General features: G+C 43.3%; 1 non-coding gene across 1 annotated transcript; it reads left to right on the forward strand.

Moving 5' to 3' along the window:
- The first annotated feature begins 8,053 nt into the window (after nt 1–8,053).
- LOC132537261 (U6 spliceosomal RNA) lies at nt 8,054–8,161 on the forward strand. The gene has a single exon (XR_009548722.1). It is a non-coding gene; the product is annotated as a U6 spliceosomal RNA (small nuclear RNA).
- The last annotated feature ends 761 nt before the right edge of the window (nt 8,162–8,922 follow it).

An 8,922-nucleotide genomic window follows, 5' to 3' on the forward strand; every position in this document is an offset into this window, starting at 1 on the left:
GGTGCAGATTCATTTTTCTGCAATTGACTACCCAGTATCAGCTATTGAAGAGGCCTTCTTTCCCCCCACTGTAAAGGTTTTAGTCCTTTATTAGTACACACATAGGGGTTTATTTATGGAATTTCAATTTCGTTTTGTTGGTCTATAAATTGGTTTTGTTACAGTGCTATAACTTTTTAATTGCTATTGTTTTGAAGCATCAACGGAAGTCAGTAATGTTATGTATGCATTGTTTGGTTTTTGCTAGACTGCTATGGTGCTGACTCCCCTCTGGACATCTTTAATAAAATATTTTCAATAAATGTGAAAACACATACTTTGGGATTCATAGTGTGATTCTTAATACATGATTTTTAGTTTCTATACTTAGCATATTTAAGATTAAAGTAGATTTTTAAATTAATTCAACTATATATAATTAAATGTTTATATGGCAAATTTAGTAAAAATGTAAAACCAAGGTCTCTTTTGCAGTCTTCTCCTCGGGAAACAGAAGATGGCTCGTCATTTTTTTTTTTAATTTAAGACCTTTATTAACAGATGCTTGCAGCTTGTTGCCTTTTATTTTTTGAAAAAATCAAGTTGTAAACTTTTATTACAAATTCAAAATGAGGTTCTTAAAAATCTCAACTTTACCAGATATGAAACAATTTAAAAACCTTTAAAGGTGTATTGAGAAAAACCAGGCCTTTTTTTTAAAAAAAAAAAAAAAACATGTTTCACATTACCAAAAAGAGACATCTTTAGGTAAAAATAATAAAAAACCCCTTGCTGCATAGATAATGCAGATAGTTCTGGTTATCTGGTCAAGGGGCAAAAAGCAAGCACTTAAGGTCTTCAGCTCATTCCTGTTGTTGAAACCATATCTGCTCCTTACATTGACCATTTTACTGTTCCCATAACCTTCATTGCCTTGATCTTCTTGTCCCTGCCAGCAGGCGCCACTGATGTGAGGCTGCCTGGGCAGCCGCTCCCTGTGCCACTACCCGTGGCACCAGGCTTGGTGTCTGTGGTGCTGAGGGCGGGGGCGGCCTGTGGCTGCTGGGTCTAGGCCACTCTGCTCATGGTTGCCATGATGGTGACTGGGGCCAGCTGCTGCAGCTGCAGCTCCTCCCAGGGTGTGATGGTAACTAGGAGGCGGTGGCGCTGGGGCTGCTCAGGGCTCTCTGGGGTCCGCTCTCAGCTTGTCATTTTTAAACCAGGTTCTAGTAGGAATGAACATGTCTGGCTCCACTCAGAAACATTTCTTTTTAATATTTACTATGTTTTTCAATTTCCCATCCTTTCCCATCCAAGTTCAGCTCATTAGCAAATCTTAGCAAAGATCTTGTTTAATATTTTGGCATCTATGTTCATCAGAGATATTGGTCTGTAGTTTTCCTTTTTTGTTCTGTCCCTATCAGCTTTTGGTATCAGGGTGATGTTGGCTTCATAGAAGGTGGAAGGGAGTATACCTGTTTCTTCAATCTTATGGAAAAGCTTAAGAAGTATGGGTACTAACTGTTTCCTGAAAGTTTTAAGGAGAATGTTGTTTAGTTTCCAACTTCTGTGACTTTTAATAATCTTCTGTTTGTTGTTAAATGTTAGTTTTACTCCACTGTGGTCTGAAAGATACGTGGCATGATTTTGATGCTCTTGAATTTATTGATGCTGTCTTTGTGGCCTAATATGTGGTCTATCCTTGAGTATGTATTATGTGGATTTGAAAAGAAGGTGTATGCCAGTTTTTTGGGGTGAAGGACTCTGAAAATGTCCAAGAGGTCTAGTCTGTCTATCTCTTCATTCAATTCTCTTGTATCTTTGTTGGTTCTCTGCTTTGTTGATCTGTCTAAGTGTGAGAGTGGGGTATTACTGTATTATTATTGATGTATTATTGAAATTCTTTCAGTAAGCGCTTGACGTATTTAGATGGCCCCTCACTGGGTGCATAGATGTTAATAATTGTTATGTCTTCTTGGCTGATTGATCCTCTAATCATTATGTAATGTCCTTGCCTATCTTTTGTTACTTTTTTAACCTAAAATCTATAGTGTCTGAGATGAGAATGGCTGTTCCTGCCCTTTTTTGTAGTCCATTAGCCTGTATGATAGTTTTCCATCCTTTCACTTTAAGTCTGTGTTTATCTTGTTGTGACAGATGTGATTCTTGCAAGCAGCATATGGTTGGATTATGCTTTCTGATCCATCCCCCCACTCTGTGCCTTTTGATGGGTGAGTTTAAACCATTGACATTTATTGATATTATGGATTTAATGTATTGTAGTGCCATTGTTCAAATAAAAATTTTTGTTTGCTCTGATATATTGCAAGTATTTATAGTGATGTTCTTGTTTATAAGAGGTCTTTTAGAACCTCTTTCAGGGCCGGCTTGGTGATGGTTGGCTCCTTTCACTGTTGTTTGTCTAAGAAGGTTTTGATCCCTCCATCTAGTTTGAATGAAAGTCTATCAGGATATATTATCCTTGGTTGAAACCCTTTTTCATTCAGGGCTCGATAGATATCTTGCCATTCTCTTCTGGCTTTTAGAGTTTGATTGGAGAAGTCTGCAGATAATCTTATGGCATTTCCCCTGTATGTGACTTATTGTTTCTCTCTTGCAGCCTTCAGGATCCTTTGTTTATCCTTAATTATTCTCATAGTGACTATGATGTGTCTTAGTGTCTTCAAGTCTGGGTTGTATCTGTTTGGAACTCTCTGGGCCTCTTGAATCTCGATGTCCTTTCTGTTATTCAGGTCTGGGAAGTTTTCTTCTATTATTTCCTCTAGAATGTTTGCTTCCCCTTCCTCTCTTTCTTCCTCTGGCAGGCCAATTAAAGGAATGTTACTTCTTTTGAGATCATCCCATATGTCTCTGTTGTTGTTTCCAGTGTCTCTCAGTCTCTTTTTGAGCTCTTTCACCTCTTTGTTATTTTTCTCTAACTTATCCTCTGTCTGACTAATTCTGTTTTCTGCTTCTGTTATTCTGCTTTCCCTTGCCTCAGCTTCTTTCTTCATTAGAGCTATTTGAGGTTTCAGTTCTCTAATTGCCTCAAGATAATCAGTATTTTCCTTAGGGGTCTCAACTTGTTTTCCGAATAGTGCCATTCCTTTCCTCCAAAGTTGTTTTCATTTCTGTCATTAATAAGTTTATTATTGCTTGTATCCTTTTCTTATCTATGGTTACTTCTGGCTGATTTGTAGTTTCTTCTGGGCTCTTGTCTTCATTCATTGGAGTAGCAGTTTTATTTGTTTTTGATCTACCCATTTTTAATGTGTTTCTTTTTTTATGCTCTGTTATTCATCTTTTGTTGTGTCTTCAGTACAATTAACACTGTACTAAATACCTTTATGACAATTTCACTCACCAACCTCAGGAATTACAATAGCAACTGTAGCAAGTATTGAAGCAGTTTAATCACTACCAGTTAGCCAAACAATATCTCCAGTCTGTGAAAAAATAGTAACCAAATCCCAGTGAAGAAGAAAGAGTAAAAAAAAAAGGGATAGCAACAATAGACAGTTATGCAAATCTACTATCCACTGTATATTCTAGGGGTAACAAGAGGGGAAAGGGAACTAGAGCAGAGATAGACACATAGAGAGTCCACTCTGAGTCAGATTTCTTCCCCAAAATAATTCACAAATTCATAAAGGCAAAGAAGAAGGAAGGAAGAAGTGCATGACAAGATAAAAAAAGAAACAAGAGAGAGAAAAGAGAAAAGATAAAAAAGAGCTGTAATTAAAGAGCAGTGAAAGGAAAGTTTTTTTGATTACTTTACTTTTAATTTAATTTTTTTAATTAGCTAGGAGGAGGAAGGCGAGAGTCTGTAGAGGAGGTAGGAGTAATGAGACAAGTTCCTCCCACAATAGATAAGATGCCCACTACCCTAGCAATGAAAGATACCCTAAGAGTTAATTCTGATCAACCTAAAGGGGGGGAAGATATATGCCTTTACATAATATTAATAATAAAATAGAGCAGGGTAAAAAAAACACCCTGTCCCAGATTACCTCAAACCTCGTGAGCAGAGGTAGCTGATTGTTAAGAAAGAAGAAGAAAAAAAATAATAAAAAAAACCTCAGGACTAGACAAGGATAGCTGGGATAGACAGTTATACAAATCTATTATCCACTGTATATTCTAGGGGTAGCTAAAGGAGGAAGGGAAGTTGATCAGAGATACTCATAGTGAGAGTCCACTCTGAGTCAGATTTCATCCCAAAAATAATTCCCAAATGTGTATCAGTGAATTCAGTGAAAGCACACTGTTTGGTGATGTGGGAGATGGGGCCTGTGGCTTTGGAAGCCACAAAGAGAGAGAGAGAGAGAGAGAGAGAGAGAGAGAGAGAGAGAGAAAAGACAAGAAAAAGAACAGTAATAAAAGAGCAGTTGAAGGAAAGAGTTTTTTATTTGTTTATTTTTTATTATTTAATTATCTATGTGGGGGAGGGGTGGCTACTTAGAAAGAAAAAAGGCCAGAGGTTTCAGAAGGGAATAGACTTAGAATGAATGGTACTCCCTGGTGGGACAGGAATCTTGGTAAAGAAAGAAGCTCAGCAGAGGAGCCTGCTAGGAGGTGGTCCCCCGGGATTGGTTATGGGGGGGTGAGGGGGAGGAGGTTCGCTTTGGGAATAATAATTTAAAAGAAAAAATTTTTTTCCTTTTTTTCTACTCTATTTTTAACCCAAATTAAGTTAGGACCCCTTATTGACTGGCGTACTGAAGGCAGAAAATCCTACCATTTCCAGACAATGTGGTCAGAGCTCAAGCCACTAGCAGCTTCTCAGTCCACCATGTTCCGGGAACCCCGCTATTCTTTTTTAAAGTTTTATTTATAAAATGGAAACATTGACAAGGCCATAGCATAAGAGGGGTACAATTCCCACCACCAGAACTCTGCATGCCATCCCCTCCTGAAAGCTTTCTTATTCTTTATCCCTCTGGGTGTATGGACTTAGGGACATTATGGTGTGCAGAATGTAGAAGGTCTGGCTTCTGTAACTGCTTCCATGCTGAACATGGGTGTTTACAGGTGGATCCATACTTTCAGCCTGTCTTTCTCTTTCCCTAGTTGGGCAGAGCTCTGGGGAAGTGGGGCTCCAGGACACATTGGTGGAGTCGTCCGACCAGGGAAGTCTGGTAGGCATCTTGGTAGCATCTGAAACCTGGTGGCTGAAAAAAGAGTTAATATATAAAGCCAAACAAATTGTTGACCCATCATGAACCTAAAGGCTGGAATATTGCAGATGAAGATTTGGGGTCTCCATTTTGAAGCTAGCTAGTAGGCCTATTTTAGTTGTATTCCAAAGGGATATATATTCCAAAAGGATATTATATTCCATGGGATATATATTCCAAAGGGATATTATATTCCTACTGGTTTGTCCTCCTCTCAGGCAATCTCATCCTGCAGGTAGCAGGGATGGGTCTGGGCAAAGCCCTATTTCTTTTTCTGGCTCTGAGATTTTGAACTTTACATCCTGTCTCTAGATTTTATTCAAACTTAAGTCTGTCTCTAAACCCTAACACCATCAACACAAAATGAGTTGAGTTAGATTCTTAAAATTTATTTTGGATTTGAGTCCCCACCACACCTGCAGAGGAAAAGATTTGTGAATGGTGAAGCAGTGCTGCAGGTTTCTCTCTCTCTTTCTCTCTCTTCTCCCTCTTTACTTCCCATTTCCTTTTTGATTTCTTCTGTTACTATCCAATAAACAAAGATAATAAAAATATTTTTATTTTTTAATTTTTAAAATATTTATTTTCCCTTTTGTTACCCTTGTTGTTATTGTTGTAGTTATTATTGTTGTTATTGATGTCCTTGTAGTTGGATAGGACAGAGAAAAATGGAGAGAGGAGGGGAAGACAGAGAGGGGGAGAGAAAGATAGGCAGTGAAGCAGGTCTGCAGGTGTCTATCTTTCTCTCACCCTGTCTTCCATTCTTCTCTTCCCTTTGTCCCAGCTGCATCCACAGGAGCACCATGGAGCCCTGAGGCCCGCGCCCTAAGACCCTGTCGCCCCGTCACATTGAGTAGCATAGCATCGCATCACCCCCAGGCAGCATTGAGCCATGCCACGTTGTGTCGCACCCATAAGCCCCAGCGCTGGGGCCTCGGCCCTGCGCCCTGAGCACCCAGCAAGAACTGTGCGGAGGCCCCGTGTGGAAGTACTGCTGGGGACTCCCCAAGGTGCTGTGCCAGACAGCAGCCAGTGGCCAGGTCCATAGTGCTGGAGCCCATCTAGTGAGATTCCTCCAATTCCAAGTAAGTGGCCCCTGGTTCCTGTGCCCTTGAAGGATGGGTTGTTGTGCCTGCCTGGGAAGGTGCTGGGTGGAGTGAGGGGCGAAGTCGGGGTACAGCCGCAGAGGGGCCAGCGCCCCCGGACCCAGTACCCCGGGACAGGCGCACCCCTTAGAGGTGGCTGCGCACCCCCCCAAACTTCCAGCACCCAGCGGCCTTGAGCAGGGCACTCCCCAAGATGGAGCCATGCGCACCCCCGGCAGGGGCGCACCCAGGGGAGGTGTCCGCGAGCCCCCAGACCCCGCACCCCTGGCAGGGACACCCTGGAAGGGTGGCTGCGCGCCCCCAGATCGTGCTGCTTTTGGCTTCCGTGAGCGCGAGCGTATGGACCCCGCTGGAGAGTCTGGGCAGCCGGCCTTCCCTTTCCTTCCTGCCGGGAGAGGGGTCCTAGGTCCCTGGGCCTCACCCAGCATGTCAGTGCTGGTGGCTCCAAGTGCCCGGAGGGTGAGGACCCGCCAGCGCAGCTGGAGTCCAGGCAGTGCGCCTCCCGAGCACCCCAAACGCCCTGGCAGGAGGGGACCCCGGAACCCACCGACCTGGCTTCAGGAGCAGCCAGGCCCAGAAAACTTTCCGTGTGTCTGCCCAGCCGAAATGTGCACCCGCTGTCCTTCCTCTAGGTGTGGCCCACGAGGAGGTCCTCGGGGACGGCTGTTTGGAATCCTGAACTTCGAGTTTGGTCTGAGGAAACATGGCGAGCCAAGCTCCCAAATTAGGGTGAAGGAGGCTGGGGCACGGGGTGCGGGTCCAGGCTGGGGGTCTCCTCGCACTACTAGAACTGAAGTGTTTTCTCTGCCTCTGTCTCTCTCAGAAGAGACATGCATTTCAGAGGGGTGCCCCAAGCCAGCTGGCTCCAACCCTTGTTGAGCCCTGGGCCTGGGCTGTGGATTGGGTCTGGGCTGAAGGTCTGGCACTTTGCAACCTGCTGGTCCTGGAGGGCACTGCCAACACCCACCCCCAACCCCCCTCGTCCCGGTGGCCTGGGCCTGGCAGGGCTCTGTGTGTGGTGGGGGGTGGGCAGGGGTTGCCTGGGGTTCTTGTGTCTGTGGGGACAGTCCTGGGGAGACTGCAGTCTGCCTACTCACACAATGGGGCAGCCAGGATGCTGGCAGGTGGGAGCTGCACTAGGAGCCCCACAGAGCCAGGCAGCAGCCGATGTTGGAGCTGGGTAGGAACCGGGCAGGAACCGCGGTTTTAAAAAAAAAAAAAAAAGAAATTAAAAAAAGGAAATTAAAAAAAGGAAAAATGTTATTTATTAATACAAAAAAGAGAAGCAGAGCATGACTATGGCACATGCAAATCTGGGGATTGAATTCAGGACTTAATTCATACAGAGCCATTGCCCTAGCCATTCTGCAATTCTAGAGTATAAATAGGTTATTTTATTTTTGTTGTTGTGTTGCCACCAAGGTCTCATTGTCTCCCTTTCTTTTTTTTTCTTGTCTATTCTTTTCAACTCTTTTTTATTTTTATTTATTTTTCCATTTTGTTGCCCTTGTTGCTTAACATTGTGTGGTGATTAATGTCGTTGTTGTTGGATAGGACAGAGAGAAATGGAGAGAAGAGGGGAAGACATAGAGGGGGAGAGAAAGACAGACACCTGCAGACCTGCTTCACCACCTGTGAAGGGACTCCCGGGCAGGTGGGGAGCCAGGGGCTAGAACCGCGATCTTTCCTCTGGTCCATGAGCTTTGCGCCATGTGCGCTTAACCCACTGTGCCACTGCCTGACTCCAACTGTCTCCATCTCTTAACACTTTTTAAATGAGATTATAATATAGTCCTAGCTTCCGTAGTACATATACTAAAAGTGGCATGATAACAGAGAAGATTAGCATGGCCCCTGCTCAAGGATTACACACAGATTCATGAGGCATACCATATTTTTTTCAAAAAAAGGATTATAAAATATATGTACACACATATAAATAATTATAATCTTTTAAAGAGCCAGTTAATGCAACCTGGGAGGCGGTTCAGTGGCAAGAGATCTGGATTTGTATGTGTGGGATCCCAGGTCTGTCTGAACTCTGGTTCTACATATGCTGAAGCTCTTTTAAAAGATTTATTAATCAGTGAGGGAGAAAGGGAGGAGAGAGAGAGAGAGAGAGAGAGAGAGAGAGAGAGGAAAAACACTATAGCATCAGTCTGGAACATGTGATGCTGGAGGTAGAATTCAGGACCTCATGCTTGAGTCCAAAACTCCAACCACTCTGCCAGCCTCCAGGACTGCAGATTGGCTTTTTTGAATAAAATCATGGTAATATTGTTCTCTTAACTGTAAATCTTTTAAATAATACAAAGTCTTTTAAAAATTTTTTCTCAAATATTGTGCCTGGGGATCAATCCCACCCAGAACCTTGCACCTGCATGGGACAGCTGAGAGGCCTCCCTGCCAGTCTCCATTCTGTATCCTTTAAGAGAGGGAGACATGCAAAGCACTGCTCCTCTATGCAAGGAGTCCCGCCCATTGCCTGCCTGTGTTTTCACTTGCAGTGTGCAGGATCAGACCCCCAGCCACATGCTATGCTATGTTTTCTTTTTAAGAAACAGACAACCTGCACCTAGATTTAGGTGGGTAACTGGACTCAACAGTAGGCCAGGCCCATTTAAAATCCAAATTCAACAAATTTAGAACCAAGGCAAAGG

The sequence above is a fragment of the Erinaceus europaeus genome, chromosome 2 (assembly GCF_950295315.1).
Source record: "Erinaceus europaeus chromosome 2, mEriEur2.1, whole genome shotgun sequence".
Classification (NCBI taxonomy): domain Eukaryota; kingdom Metazoa; phylum Chordata; class Mammalia; order Eulipotyphla; family Erinaceidae; genus Erinaceus; species Erinaceus europaeus.